Source organism: Suncus etruscus, chromosome 6 (assembly GCF_024139225.1).
Source record: "Suncus etruscus isolate mSunEtr1 chromosome 6, mSunEtr1.pri.cur, whole genome shotgun sequence".
Lineage (NCBI taxonomy): Eukaryota > Metazoa > Chordata > Mammalia > Eulipotyphla > Soricidae > Suncus > Suncus etruscus.
The window spans coordinates 33,226,167-33,239,307 of record NC_064853.1 but is presented as its reverse complement, the minus strand read 5'-3'; the positions used below and the strand labels follow the sequence as shown (position 1 = coordinate 33,239,307).

Sequence of the window (13,141 nt, the reverse complement as noted above, 5' to 3'; positions counted from 1 at the left end):
GTTCCATGTCCAACCTAAGAACCCTCAGCATCCTTTTGAACATTGGGTATCACACCATACCCACCTGCAAATCCTGCAATGACCATAATGATATGTGGGTGATAGCCTGCCTGTGACCATAGTTCTGCTACCCCTGTGTCTGACCAGCCACACAACTGCCAGAGATAGTAGCAACGTCACTAGAACTTCCATGAGAAGACAGTGAGGTCTACACCCTACAGAGAGAGGAAACTACTCCTGACATTGAAATATGCTATAGGTATCAGAGAGATAGTTTAGCAGGTAGGGCTCTTGCCTTTCATGCTGTGGACTCCAGCACCCCAGAAGGCTCCCCAAGCACTGCCAGGAGTGATCCCCGAGAATAGAGCCAGGAGTAAGTTTTAAGTACAACCAGGTATAACCCCAAAACAAAACAAAAAAAAATATATATAAGGGCAATTGCAAGTCAATAAAACTTTATTAATAAGAAATTCGTCTGGGGGGCCGGAGAGATAGCATGGAGGTAAGGCGTTTGCCTCTCATGCAGGAGGTCATCGGTTCGAATCCCGGCGTCCCATATATGGTCCTCCCGTGCCTGCCAGGAGCAATTTCTGAGCCTGGAGCCAGGAATAACCCCTGAGCACTGCCGGGTGTGACCCAAAAACCACAAAAAAAAAAAAAAAAAAAGAAATTCGTCTGGGGGGCTGGAGAGATATCATGGAGATAAGGTGTTTGCCTTACACGCAGAAGGACAGTGATTCAAATCCCGGCATCCCATATGGTCCCCCGAGCCTGCTGAGGATTTCTGAGCATAGAGCCAGGAGTGGCTCCTGAGCACTGCCAGGTGTCACCCAAAAAACAAACAAACAAAAATAAAAAAATAAAAAAATAAAAACGAAAGCCATCTGGGCCAGAGAGATAGCATAGCAGTAGGGTGTTTGCCTTGCACACAACAGATCCAGGTTGGATGGTGGTTCGAATCCCGGTATCCCATATGGTTTCCCCAAGCCTGCCAAGAGTGATTTCTGAGCACAGAGCCAGGAGTTACCCCTGAGCGCCACTGGATGTGACCCAAAAATAAACCAAAAAAAAGCCATCAACTCTGAAGAACTTGCAAGATGTTTCCCTACATTTCACTGTCCTTAACTGAAACCTATGACAACCCAGAAAGACAGAAATCAATGACTAAGACCAATTAAGAGGTGACTCTTCTAGGGCCCCACATTTGTGCTAGGTCTTGATGGATGAGAATGACCAGGCTGAAGACTGGTGAGGTAGGAGTTGTGAAGGCAGGAGAATAACAGGCAGGAGAAGGGGCTTGGGTTTGGGGAAAGTTTCCTGGACTGAATCACAGCTCTCTACCTGACATACTGTGTGGCTCATCCCCCAAGATTCCAAAGTTATAGTACAGTGTGTAGGGTGTTGGCATTGCATGCAGCCAAAACAGGTTCAGATTTAAAAGATCCAATCCCATATAAGCCCACTCTCATAGGGCCCACCAGGAGTGATTCCAGAGTGCAAAGCCAAGAGTAAACACTTTAAGTACCATCAAGTGTGGCCCCAAAGCCAAAAAATAATAATATTTTCAGAATATATTTACCCCTACTCTGTCTTCTTTATTTGTGGAAAAGAATAGGGACTCAGTGAGAAGATTTCTCACTGAGAAATTCTTCCTAAATATTCTAAGACATGACAAGAACAATTTGTTTGGGTCAACTACATGCAGCTCAGCAGAAGAGCCTCGCTTAGGTCTTGTTGGCAGAAAACTTTCAAGGCAGAAAAGTTTGACTTCAGAACTTGACCTGTTACAGGACTAGAGGCAAAAACTTCCTTCCTTCCTTCAAACAGACCTGAGGTTACTGAGGAAACTGAGGGAGAACAAAGCCTTCCTCACCAGCATCCAGGGTGTGGAACACTAAGGTGAGGGGATGGTGGTCATGGCCTGGTCTTCCTGAGGAAGATTCTGGAGAAGGGCTTTTTGTCTCTTTTTAGACTTGCCTCTCTCCCCGCCCCACTCTCCCCAAAAATTATTATAAAGAATTATTGCCATTAGTACGTCTTTCCTACTGAAAGGAGAAAATCGCCTCATTCATAATTTATACCCTCAATTACTATTAATAAAGAAATATTTCAGCAGAAAATCGCCTGGGAAAATTACACGTAACATTGCATTAACATTCTATTTGAACATTTTCATCACATTTGTTATAGAGTTAATAAGAGGGATACGGTCCCCTGACTTCTTCATGAAATTATGGGCTGACGATGATAGTTTAATCTTTTAGACTTTATATAATATATTCACTTTACTAATTGAGCTATCCAAGGAGCAGTTAGAGATGTTCTTAAACCTGGAGACAGAGGAACCAGGGCCGTGACTTTGCTGATAGAGGCACCACCAAGAGGGTTGGGTGGTGGGTGAAGGCTGTGACCGGGTAAAAGTGGGCCTGGACCCCACCCAGTAGAGCCCAGGGTCTCTTTATCCCTCTGGCAGTGTCGGCCCAGGACTCTCAGGAAGGAGTGAAGTTGCTGAGATTCCACAGAGAGGAAGAAGGGAAGAGAAAAGAAAGGAGAGGAGGAGAGAGGTGGATGGAAAGGGGAGAGAGGAGAGGAGAGGTAAAGAAAGAAGAGGAAAAGGCTTTATATATTTCCCATCTAGTGTTACACACTTCCTTGCCACTTTGTAAGTTCTCTGATAATTATTTTCATAACGTTGGTTTATTTGTTTGCTTTTGAGCTATGCCTGGTGGTGTTCAGTGTTCGTTTCCAACTCAGTGCTCAGAGACTATATGGTGCTGAGAACTGAATCTTGGCTACCAGCTTGCAGAGCAGGTACTCTGGTCTTTTGAACTATCAACTCAGCTCACTTTTCTATAGCATTTTTCAATTCTTAAAACTCATATTTTCTCCTCACCAGCATTACAATAGGGTCTGTGTGCCACTGGGGCCACATACATGCTTGTTGGTTGGTGAAAATGAAGTACAGAATTTATGGATTTATTTCCCACAGAGATAAAAACTGAAGTCTCTCTCCTTTCTCACTCCACTCTGGCCCTTGGTACCTTTCTTTTGCTTACCTGTCCTATCAGCCAATGGGAAGCTGCCCATACTACTTCTAACTACAACCCCTGCTTTTAAGGGGGTCTCCCAGCATCCTTCATCCTTATTGCAGTGGTCTCCCTACAATCTGGACCTCACAGTATCCCTGCAAACATGAATTCGAGTATGCTAATTCCCCTAAAACACTTCTCCAGGCCAGCCTAACTCTCAGAACAAAATCCTGCATCTTATTCTGCCCTAGGTGGCCCCTGACTGTTCCTGCATTGCTCTCACCTACCTTCTCTGCCAAGATTCTCTTTTGCAAACATGTCTGCAAAGCTTCTTTGCCTGTGAGCATTCCACTAGTGCCTTTGAACTTGCTCTATCTGCCTGAGACACTCTTCCCACAGATGCTCACGATTCTCCCTTGCTGCTTGGCTCATATGTTTGTTCCAATGTCACCTCTTCCAAGAGCCCCCAATATCATGCACCCTCAACTCTCAGCAACTTTGACCCAACTTCATTCTCTGCATCTCTTTTCCCTTCAGCAGAGCGTCAGTAATGTTCATTACTCATGTCCAGTGCCTACTATGGTCCCTGGAACATCGAGTGCTCACCAAACTTATTGAATCAGCAAATAAGTGAATTTTCTCTGCACATGCTCTATAAACTCGACCACTCCCATTAAATGTTTCTCCATAAGCCAAAAGCTTCCAAATATTAACTTCAATCTAAATCAGTCTCCCAGGCTTTCAGCCTGCTTTCCAGCCACTCATAAAGTTCCATAAAGGTCAATACTCCCAACACTGAATGTATCATTTCTCACTCCTTCCGTTCCCTTTTCCTTCAATGGCACCTCAGTTTAGATGCCTAACCAGAAACTTGAGGCCTTTTTAGACCTCTCCTTTCTTGGTGAACATCTACTTGATCTCCAGACTCCCTTAATACTATTCCTAAACAGTTCCTCAGTATATCTGCATCCCTTTAACTCAGGAACCCCTTGGCTAGTCCAAGTCACCCATCTTCCTTCCCTGACTTACAATATCAGCCTCCTGCTGGTCTTCCTGCCTCCAGTCTCCTTCCCCTCTAACCCATCCTCTGTGAGATGTTTTATGTTTTATCTCAGACATAAATCTTGGAGTCAGAGATAATGTCCAGGCTTCTAGCTTGAAGAATTAGATGATAATGACTCCTATCACATTAAATGGGAGAGGAGGCAGTCGGGGGACATGTGACATTTGACTGCCTTTGTGGCATTTTTTTTTCACGTGGCTGTCTTCTCCCACTAGGTGGCAGAGATCATCTCATTTATCTTTGTTTCCTCTGTGTCCTCAGTACCAGCACAGTGCCTGGCACAGAACTGGTGTTCATGAATGTTAATTGGCTGTGATTGTCCTCCTGGAGTTTATTCAGGAAAGGCTACTTTCGAAATATTTGCCTTGTTAGCACCCCACCAGTTACTGTGGTATTGTCCATCATCTCTTCTAAAGTGTCCAATGCCTTACCAAACAGTTCCAACATCGGTGCCAAGTGCTCTCCCTGCCACCCCCTGCACATTACTACTCTTCACTGTATTGGTCTTTCTTCTCCCCTTAGTCAGCTGTCCAACACCCCAGCAAAGCCAGCCAGTGTTCAGTCAGCTCCCTGTTGCAACACTTCTCAGCACTAGATAGCTTCTGATCTCCATCATCAGCATCTACCACTAAGAATCTAGATCCTTCTCAATGCCTTTTTTTCCTTGCTTTGTTTTGGTCACACCCAGCAGTACTCTGGGACAGCTCTTGGCAGGGCTCAGGGGATCATATAGGATGCCGAGGATTAAACCCAAGTTAGCCACCTACAACTCAAGCTCCCTACCTACTGTGCTATCACTCTGACCTCTTGGCTATGATACCAAGAAGAATGTCTGGACAAAGAATTGTGTTTTGTTACTGTGCTTGAGGAAAGGCAAGGATGATGAGATAGTGAGGAAGGATGATGGAGAAGTTCATCAGGAACCAGTAAAAAGAAGGGGCCTTTTAGTGGCAACTCCATTGGATGAAATAGATAAAAAAAAAATTATTTGGAAGAGTGATTGCCTAGTACCCAAGGGAAAAAAGTATCCAGGGGAAGAGAGGCAGAAGAGCATGGGGGGAAAAACAGGCAGTAGAACACCAGATAGCAGGGGAAAGGTAGATATAATATGATTATAAAATGATAGAATCTAGATTATAGAATTATTAAATTATTATAAGAGTAATCATAGCTATTACTAATTGCACGCCTTAAGTGTCCCAGGTAGTGTGCCAAGTGCTTTACATGCATTATCTCATCCACCCTCTGCTAGAACTCTATGAGTTAGGTGCTGAGGAGTTTGAACTTCACCCTTGTTTTTCTCAAAGCCCCAGGGCTCTGCTGAAGATTTTGAAGGAGAAGCACTACATGATCAGATTTGTCTTGGGCCTGTACTTGGACTGCTATATCGAGGAAAGAGCTGTGAGATGAGGAATATTGTGGGGGAGCTACTATTATGCCTTTGGTCCCTGCGGACCCCAGGCTAGAGAAAAGAGACCAGGATGTATCGAGAAGCCAAAACTGAGCATTATGGAAGGCATCCCTAACCCAGGACAGAGGCCTGGGCAAGAATCAGGAGTAAGTTTGGAAGGGGTTAGGAACTCGGCTTGACAATTGTGTTTCCTGAGTTTATATCCCTGAAAGTAGGATACTGATACCTGATTCAGGAGAGCATGAGGGGAGATAAAAATTTTAACCCATCTAAACAAAGGTGACAATCCATTCACAGAGATGTGTCCTATTCAGGACAAAAAATTGGTTTTATATCCTGACAAGTGATAAGCACATGTTTCCATGAAATTTGTGTTTATGACTTGGGCATTTGGCCTTCAGGTTCCCTCAGATTCTTGGATTTCTTCATCTGGGCAATGCTCTGATGCTGGCACTGACTCACTTGAACTGATCTTTCAAGTGTCTAAATGTCTAAATTCCAAACTTGATGCTGCTTACTCTTGAGAGGAAAATAACCCCAACTCTGAGAGCACGTTCATCACCCCTTCTGTTTTTTTGTCAGAAGATTGGCCAGCAGAAACAAAAGCCTCCTAAGACATCATTATGCTTCCTGACTACACTTGCCTACACAAGCCAGATCCAGATCACTAGCCCCAGTGCCCCAACAGTACTCCTAGAGGCAATAAGGGACTAAGAGAGATCACCCTGGTCAGCCTGGCTTGTGCCCAGGATAGACTCTGCAAGTTCATTCCTCTAACATTTAGTGACACATTAGTTTATCTAAGTCTCTGGCCACACAGACGTCTTCTCTGTCCCCCAGAGCTTACTCAGCTCACTCTCCACCATCCCTGCTCTATCTTGTGTTCTATGCATTCATTGCCCATCTCTCCCACTTGTCTGAGACCCTCTTGAGAAGTATTTGCTTGGTTAATGAAATAATTATGTTCCCACTATGTGCCATGCTCCAGGGTCTACCGTTGACTAGCACAAGGACCCTAATCTTGCGGCTTCATCAGCCTCCCAGATTGCCTCACTTCAGTGAATTACCATAGATACTTCATCTGAGTGGCAAATGCTTTTCAAGTCTTTGCAGGGACATAATTACTTTTGATCCTCACAGCATCTTTGAGGTGTGTGGTAGAAAAAATAGAGATTAATTCCCAGACCTTTAGCCACCAGAAAGAACGAATACAGTGAAGGTGGGGGAGAATTCTCCATCTATGTTGTCACAAACTCACTTGAAAGAACAGGAATGGTCATGATATTTCAGCAGTTTTTGGGGGGGTGAGTAGATATTTCCTTGGGGGGCAGGTCTAACCTCATTTCCCTCCATCACAAGACCAGTGCCTTTTCTGGCCTTGCACATGTAGGATCTATTCCATCTTCATCTCCTATACCTCAGCTTAAGGAGCCCTGGCAAGGAGATGCCACTGGCTATGCTGTGCCTTGAGCTCCCTACCCAGCCAGGACAGGATGGGCCCCCATGAAAACCGGATTCGCCTTGTAAATAGCCAAGCAGCTGGGCTCCATCTTGGCAGGGGATCCCCAGCAACAACCCAGCAGGACAGCCCCAGCCCAGCAGGGTATTGTCCAAAGAAAAAGGGGGGAAAAAGCTGAGTAAACACAGAGGGTCGGCCAACGTTTCTTGTCTCTAGCTTGTTATTTCAGCCGGACAATTACTAACTATACTGACCATGGGCTGGGTTAAACTGGGCCAGCTTGGTCAAACTGGGCCAAGTGACAGTCTCCATAATCTTCCTGGGCCAGTGGGATAGCTCAAAGGACTGAGCACATGTTTTGCATGTGGGAGGCCTGGGCTCAATCCCTGGCACCACATGGTTCCCCAAGCACTGGTACAAATACTGCTGAGAATAATTCCTGAGCACTGAGCCAGAAGTAGTCTCCAACTAATCATGGACCCCAAATCTTTCTCCTCATTTTAGCTCATTTGGCCTTCTCTACTCCAGTCTCACTGCTGGGAAAGGAGCAAAGTTGGGTCTAGCAATAAGAGGAAACAGGATGGAACATCCAGAATGAACCATTTTCCAGGCCTTCATTCATGCATGGACGCATATCCAAGATATTTGGGCTAACATAAGGTAGAGACCCACATAGTCAAGATAGACTCTCTTACTTTGGTCGACAAGGTGGTGTCGTTTCCACCTACAACAATCTTGATCTCCAACTTGCATTTGAACCTAGTCATTTCTATTTCTTCATCCCAATCATCCTAGATCACTGACCAAGTACAAGCTTCTACAGCCTCTCCCCACTATTTTGCTCCCCAAACTATTGTATACTCCATTTCCCTGCTCATGGATATCCCTACTCCTAGCTTCTCTTATTTCAGAGAGCTGTTCCTGAAGCCACAAATAAATTCCCTTCCAACATCTTAATAGTCCCTTTTCCTCCCAACATAACTAGATTCAGTTCTGTTCAAAGTCTCCAAGCTATCAGTGGCTCTCTGTAGAGGAAGCCCCTCAATCTCCCAAGAACCCTGTCTATCTTACCTTTCCTTCACTTCCAGGCAGTCACAAGTCATTCTCAAATGAAAAGGAAGTCTCTTTTCCCTTTACTCTTATCACTTGGCCAGACCATTTATCACTTGCTATCTTTGTCTTCTATTTGTTTCTTTGTTAACCCCCCAATGCATGTACACACAATAGTCTTCTCGACTCTATATTCTTCCCACATTTTAGGGACTCTGAGATCCCCATGACATGATGAGCCATCTGATACCCCCAATTCTTAAGTCTTGACCACCTTTAGTGACCTTTGCTACCCTTTCTTTGTGCCTCTCTGATCTGAAGTCATTCATCCGTTCATTTAGCACAGATTTATTAAGCACCTACTCTGTTCTCAGCACAGGAGATAGACTGGTGGATAAAATCCTGTCATCAAAGACCTTTTGCCTTGGAGGTTGAAAACTGACAAGGGGAAAAGACAAGATAATGAAGAGACTGATCTTTAGTAGGAAGGAAGTACACAGCATGATTAGATAGACTATGGTAGGAAGAACTGTTTTACAGAGGATGATGATCAAGGGAAAGATTCTCCAATGTGACATTTGAACTGAGAAAAGAAAGGTCCTGGGAAAGGAAAGAATTTGGGGGTGATCAGAGACTGATAAGAAGGTCAGAGTAGGGACCCAATAGAGAGTACAGCCAGTAGAGCACTTGCCTTTCACACAGCCTACCTGGGTTCAGACCCCATTTGTCCCCTTAAGTCCCACCAAAGTGATACCTGAGCACAGAGCCATGGATAACTCCTGAGAATCACCAAGTGTGGCCTTCCAAAAAAATTTCAGGGCACTTAGAATGTACTAAGGAAAGTGGGACAAGCAGTCAGAGGGGCAGGAAAGAGCAGAACAAATAGGATCTTACAGTCTACGGCAAGAACTTCAGATGTACTCAAGTACAATGGGTAGCTATTTAAAGATATTTTTTAGTCCTAGATAAAAAAATTATAACTGACTTTTTCTACTTCTGTATCCTATACTCACCTCTCTTACTCCTACCACTTTTCCTCCCAGAGATGAAAAACCATATTCATCTAGTTTCACTCCAATACTCCTGAAACATGATTAATTCATAATGAATGTTGGCATGAGGATGGACAAATCGAATGAGTGTATAAACAATTGAATATCTCCCTCTTTGACCTCAAGAAGACATCCAGGGTTTGTTATAGCATTATCTCTGAATGTATCTGCCACCTTGCTATCTCTTTACCCAGACTTAACTCCTGAACTGTTTTCTCACCAGTAATCTTGAAGACTTCTATTCCTAACCTACAGAACCACTGGACCATCATCATCTTCCTCTACACATTGTAGAGGTTGTTCAATAAACTTCCTGACCTTCAGGTTCATCCTCCAAACTCTCTGGGTGACAGTTACTCTTCTATTTCTCTATCACCATCTTCCTACTCAATTGGGAAAAGTGGGCTAGATAAACTGCTCTTTCCCAGAGGTCAGCCTCCTCTTGTTCTGGACCAAGCTCCTCTACTTGCTTATAAGCACTCTATGATCTGATCTCTACCTTTGTTTCCTCATCTCTGTGGATTCTAAGTCTCATTTTTTCACACCAAACTGCCTGACCCAAAAAGCCAGCCAGCTAATATTTATCAAGATCTTATTATCTGTCTCTGAACTAGCACCTTTGAATATGTTGACTAATTTCATCATCACAACCCTCAATATATACCTTATACTCTGCTGAATATGTCATTCTATAAGTATCCCCATTTATTTCAAACAAAGTAACTGAGGTACAAAGAGGGTAACTAACTTAATGATGTAACATAGCTTGTATATGTTTTTTTTTTGTTTGTTTTGTTTTTGGGCCACACCCTGTGACGCTCAGGGGTTACTCCTGGCTATGCACTCAGAAGTTGCTCCTGGCTTCTTGGGGGACCATATGGGACGCCGGGGGATCGAACCGTGGTCCGTCCTAGACTAGCGCAGGCAAGGCAGGCACCTTACCTCCAGCGCCACCGCCCGGCCCCTTGTATATGTTTTTAATTGCTTGTATATTATGGAATTAGGATTCAAATCTTTACTGACTTCAGAGATTGTGCTTTTGGCTCTGCTAAGAGCAATCTTTGTCCTCTCTTCTTTGCTTGACTTATACTCATCCATAAAGACCAAGGTCAAAAAGTGTTCACTCCCTCTCCCCACCTTTCCCAGTCTATTTCCCAGCTCCCCAGTAATTAGTACATAGTAGACACCTGATTAACTTTTAGCACCATTATGGATGTGATTTACAACATACAACTTAATTGAGTTGGTGGTCGTTGTTTTGATATACTCCCAGAACTGAGCAATCATCATCTCTATTATCTAATTTTAGAACATTTTTGTCTTTCTAAAAGAAATCCTATTGATAGTCCTCTTCCCCCTCCTTAATCTAAGTTATCTATCTATGCCTTTGCTTATTCATGTCAAGGGATCTACATAGTGTTTTTGTAGGACTGTTTTCTCTCTCAGCATATTCTCAAGGTTCATCTGTGATGTATCACATGTTAATAATTTATTCCTTTTTATAACCAAATAATATTCCATTGTATGGCTAACCCACATTTGACTTACACCATCACCAGCTCATTTAGGATACTCCCATTGTGACACGGATGAATAATATTGCTACAGCCACCAACATACTTTTGTACTGATAAAGTTTTCCATTTTCCTAACTATATTTAACTGGGAGGCTGTGCTCAGGAGGACTGGGAACCCCACCAATGATTTTCAGTGAACCAGGCCAGTGGTTCAGTTATAAGGGCCAGAGGATAAGGAGCTACTCAGGCCTTGCAGTGCCTTGCTAGGATTAGCTGGATCATCCGGGGACTGCCAGGCCCAGACTGGTGATGTTCAGGGAGCCTCCAGAGCTGTGTGCAGTGATACCATGTGGGGTGCTAGGAATTAAACCCAGATAAACTACATGCAAAGAAAGCTCCCTTTGCACTATGCTATCTCTCTGGACCTTATATTTAATGTTTTGGGGAATTGTCAAATTGTTTCCAAAATGGCTGGCTGCACTGTTTTATGTTCTTTTTTTATTTCTTTTTTTCTTTTCTTTTTTTTGGTTTTTGGTTTTTGGGTCACACCCGACAGCGCTCAGGGGTTACTCCTGGCTCTATGCTCAGAAATCGCTCCTGGCAGGCTTGGGGGACCATATGGGATTCCGGGATTTGAACTGATGTCCTTCTGCATGAAAGGCAAATGCCTTACCTCCATGCTATCTCTCTGGCCCCTGTTTTATGTTCTTATCAAGTCATGTGGTTTCTGGTTTCTCTATGTCCTCACCAAAACTGTCTTTTTGATTATCACCTTCTTAGTAGGTATAAAGTATTTGTTTTTGGGAGATTTTTTTGTTTTTATTTTTGTCTTTTGGGCCACACCCGGCATTGTTAAGGGGTTATTTCTGGCTCTGTGCTCAGAAATCACCCCTGACAGGCGTGGGGGACCATATGAGATGCCCTAGGATTCAAACCACCGTTGGTCCTGGGTCAGCCGCTTGCAAGGCAAACGTCCTACCGCTGTGCTATCTCTCCAGCCCTGGTATATTCTAATAAGTTGTTGTTGTTGTTGTTGTTGTTTGGGAGGTTTGAGGCCCTTTCCCAGCAGTGCTCAGGAGACCACAAGGTGCCAGGAATCAAATCAGAGTTGGCTGCAGCATGCAAATTCTGTTCTCTGCTCTCTCTCTCTCTCTCTCTCTCTCTCTCTCTCTCTCTCTCTCTCTCTCTCTCTCTCTCTCTCTCTCTGTGTGTGTGTCTGTCTGTCTGCCTCTGTCTGTCTCCTTCTCTGTCCCTCTCTGTGTCTCTCTCTGTCTCTCTGTATTTCTGTCTTTTTAACTTAAATCCTAGTCCAGAGATTCTAAGAAAGATGGGTGCTTGAAGGACAAGCGTCTTGAAGAATAAGAAGTAATTTTCCTGGTGATAATGGGGCTGTTGAGCCTGTTGGCTGCTGGGCAGATGGTGTGTTTTCTCTCTACTGGCTTTGAACTACAGAATTTTCTAAAGACCTACCGCCATGCTGGCGAACTCTGTTTGCAGAAGACACAGTTCCAGGAAGAATAATGACTGATTCCAAGTCTCTTTATTTTGGGGAGAGGGGTGGGACTGTTTATTTCTGATGTCTTATTCCTGGCTCTAGGGATTATCATTTCTAGTATGGCTTAGGGGACCATAGGCCATACCAGGAATCAATCCAGAATCAGCTGCATTCAAGGCAACCTTACTCCCTGTACTCTCTCTCTGGCCCTAAACCCAAAACTCAAATGGTCTTGATTGGCTCAAATAATGGGTAGCCTCCTCCAGCCAGATGAAATTTTCACTTGAATTAGAATTCAGGCTGAGGGACGTTTGACAGAACTAGAGGAACTCTATAGGCTTTTCAATAAGAAATTGAGAATAATCCAGCAACATCTGTGGTTACCCACAAGGTTCTGAGGCACAGAACAGTAGAGGAGGGAGATACTCTTCTGAGCACTGTGTGCTTCTCAGGTCCTGTCCAATGAGGGAGAATAGGCTCCAATCAATGACTCTAATTGTCCCCAGAGAACAGAGGGCTTGATGGTTTGCCAAGAATGACACACTCCTATTATTTAGCATCTGTGACCTTCATAACTGAACCAGGAGTGGGATAATAATAATAGCTAATATTCTGAGTGCTTATATGGGCTCAACATTCTTGGTTCCAAGAACTTTTCTCTACCACCCTGTAGCAACCCTGAGGTAGGTAAATTATCTACATATTTCAAATGAAGTCATAGGCACAGCACAATTAAGTAATATGGCCAATGTCAAGATATTAAAGAGGAGATGGACCAGGGCCAGAGTGATAGAACAGTGTGTAGGGCATTTGCCTTGTATGCAACAAACCTGGATTCAATCTCCAGCATCCCATATGGTTCCCCAAGTCTGCCAAAAGTGATTTCTGAGTGCAGAACCAGGAGTAACCTGAGCATTGCCCAAAAACCAAGAATGAAAAGAAAAAAAATAAGAGAAAATGAACCAAAATTCAAACCCAGGTGAGGAGTGAGCCAGTCAGGCAAGAGACCACATGCTTTATGGGAGGCAGCATCAGTGATTGCAGCAGGAAGGATAAGGCGAGCTC

General features: G+C 44.0%; 1 protein-coding gene and 1 pseudogene across 3 annotated transcripts in view; one reads left to right on the top strand and one right to left on the bottom strand.

The window, feature by feature from the left end:
• LOC126010881 (mitochondrial uncoupling protein 2-like) overlaps positions 1–12,057 on the bottom strand; it is a 93,569-nt pseudogene extending 81,512 nt beyond the window's left edge.
• RNF220 (ring finger protein 220) overlaps positions 1–13,141 on the top strand; it is a 247,611-nt gene that overhangs the window by 162,179 nt on the left and 72,291 nt on the right. The gene's annotated exons all lie outside the window — the stretch shown is intronic.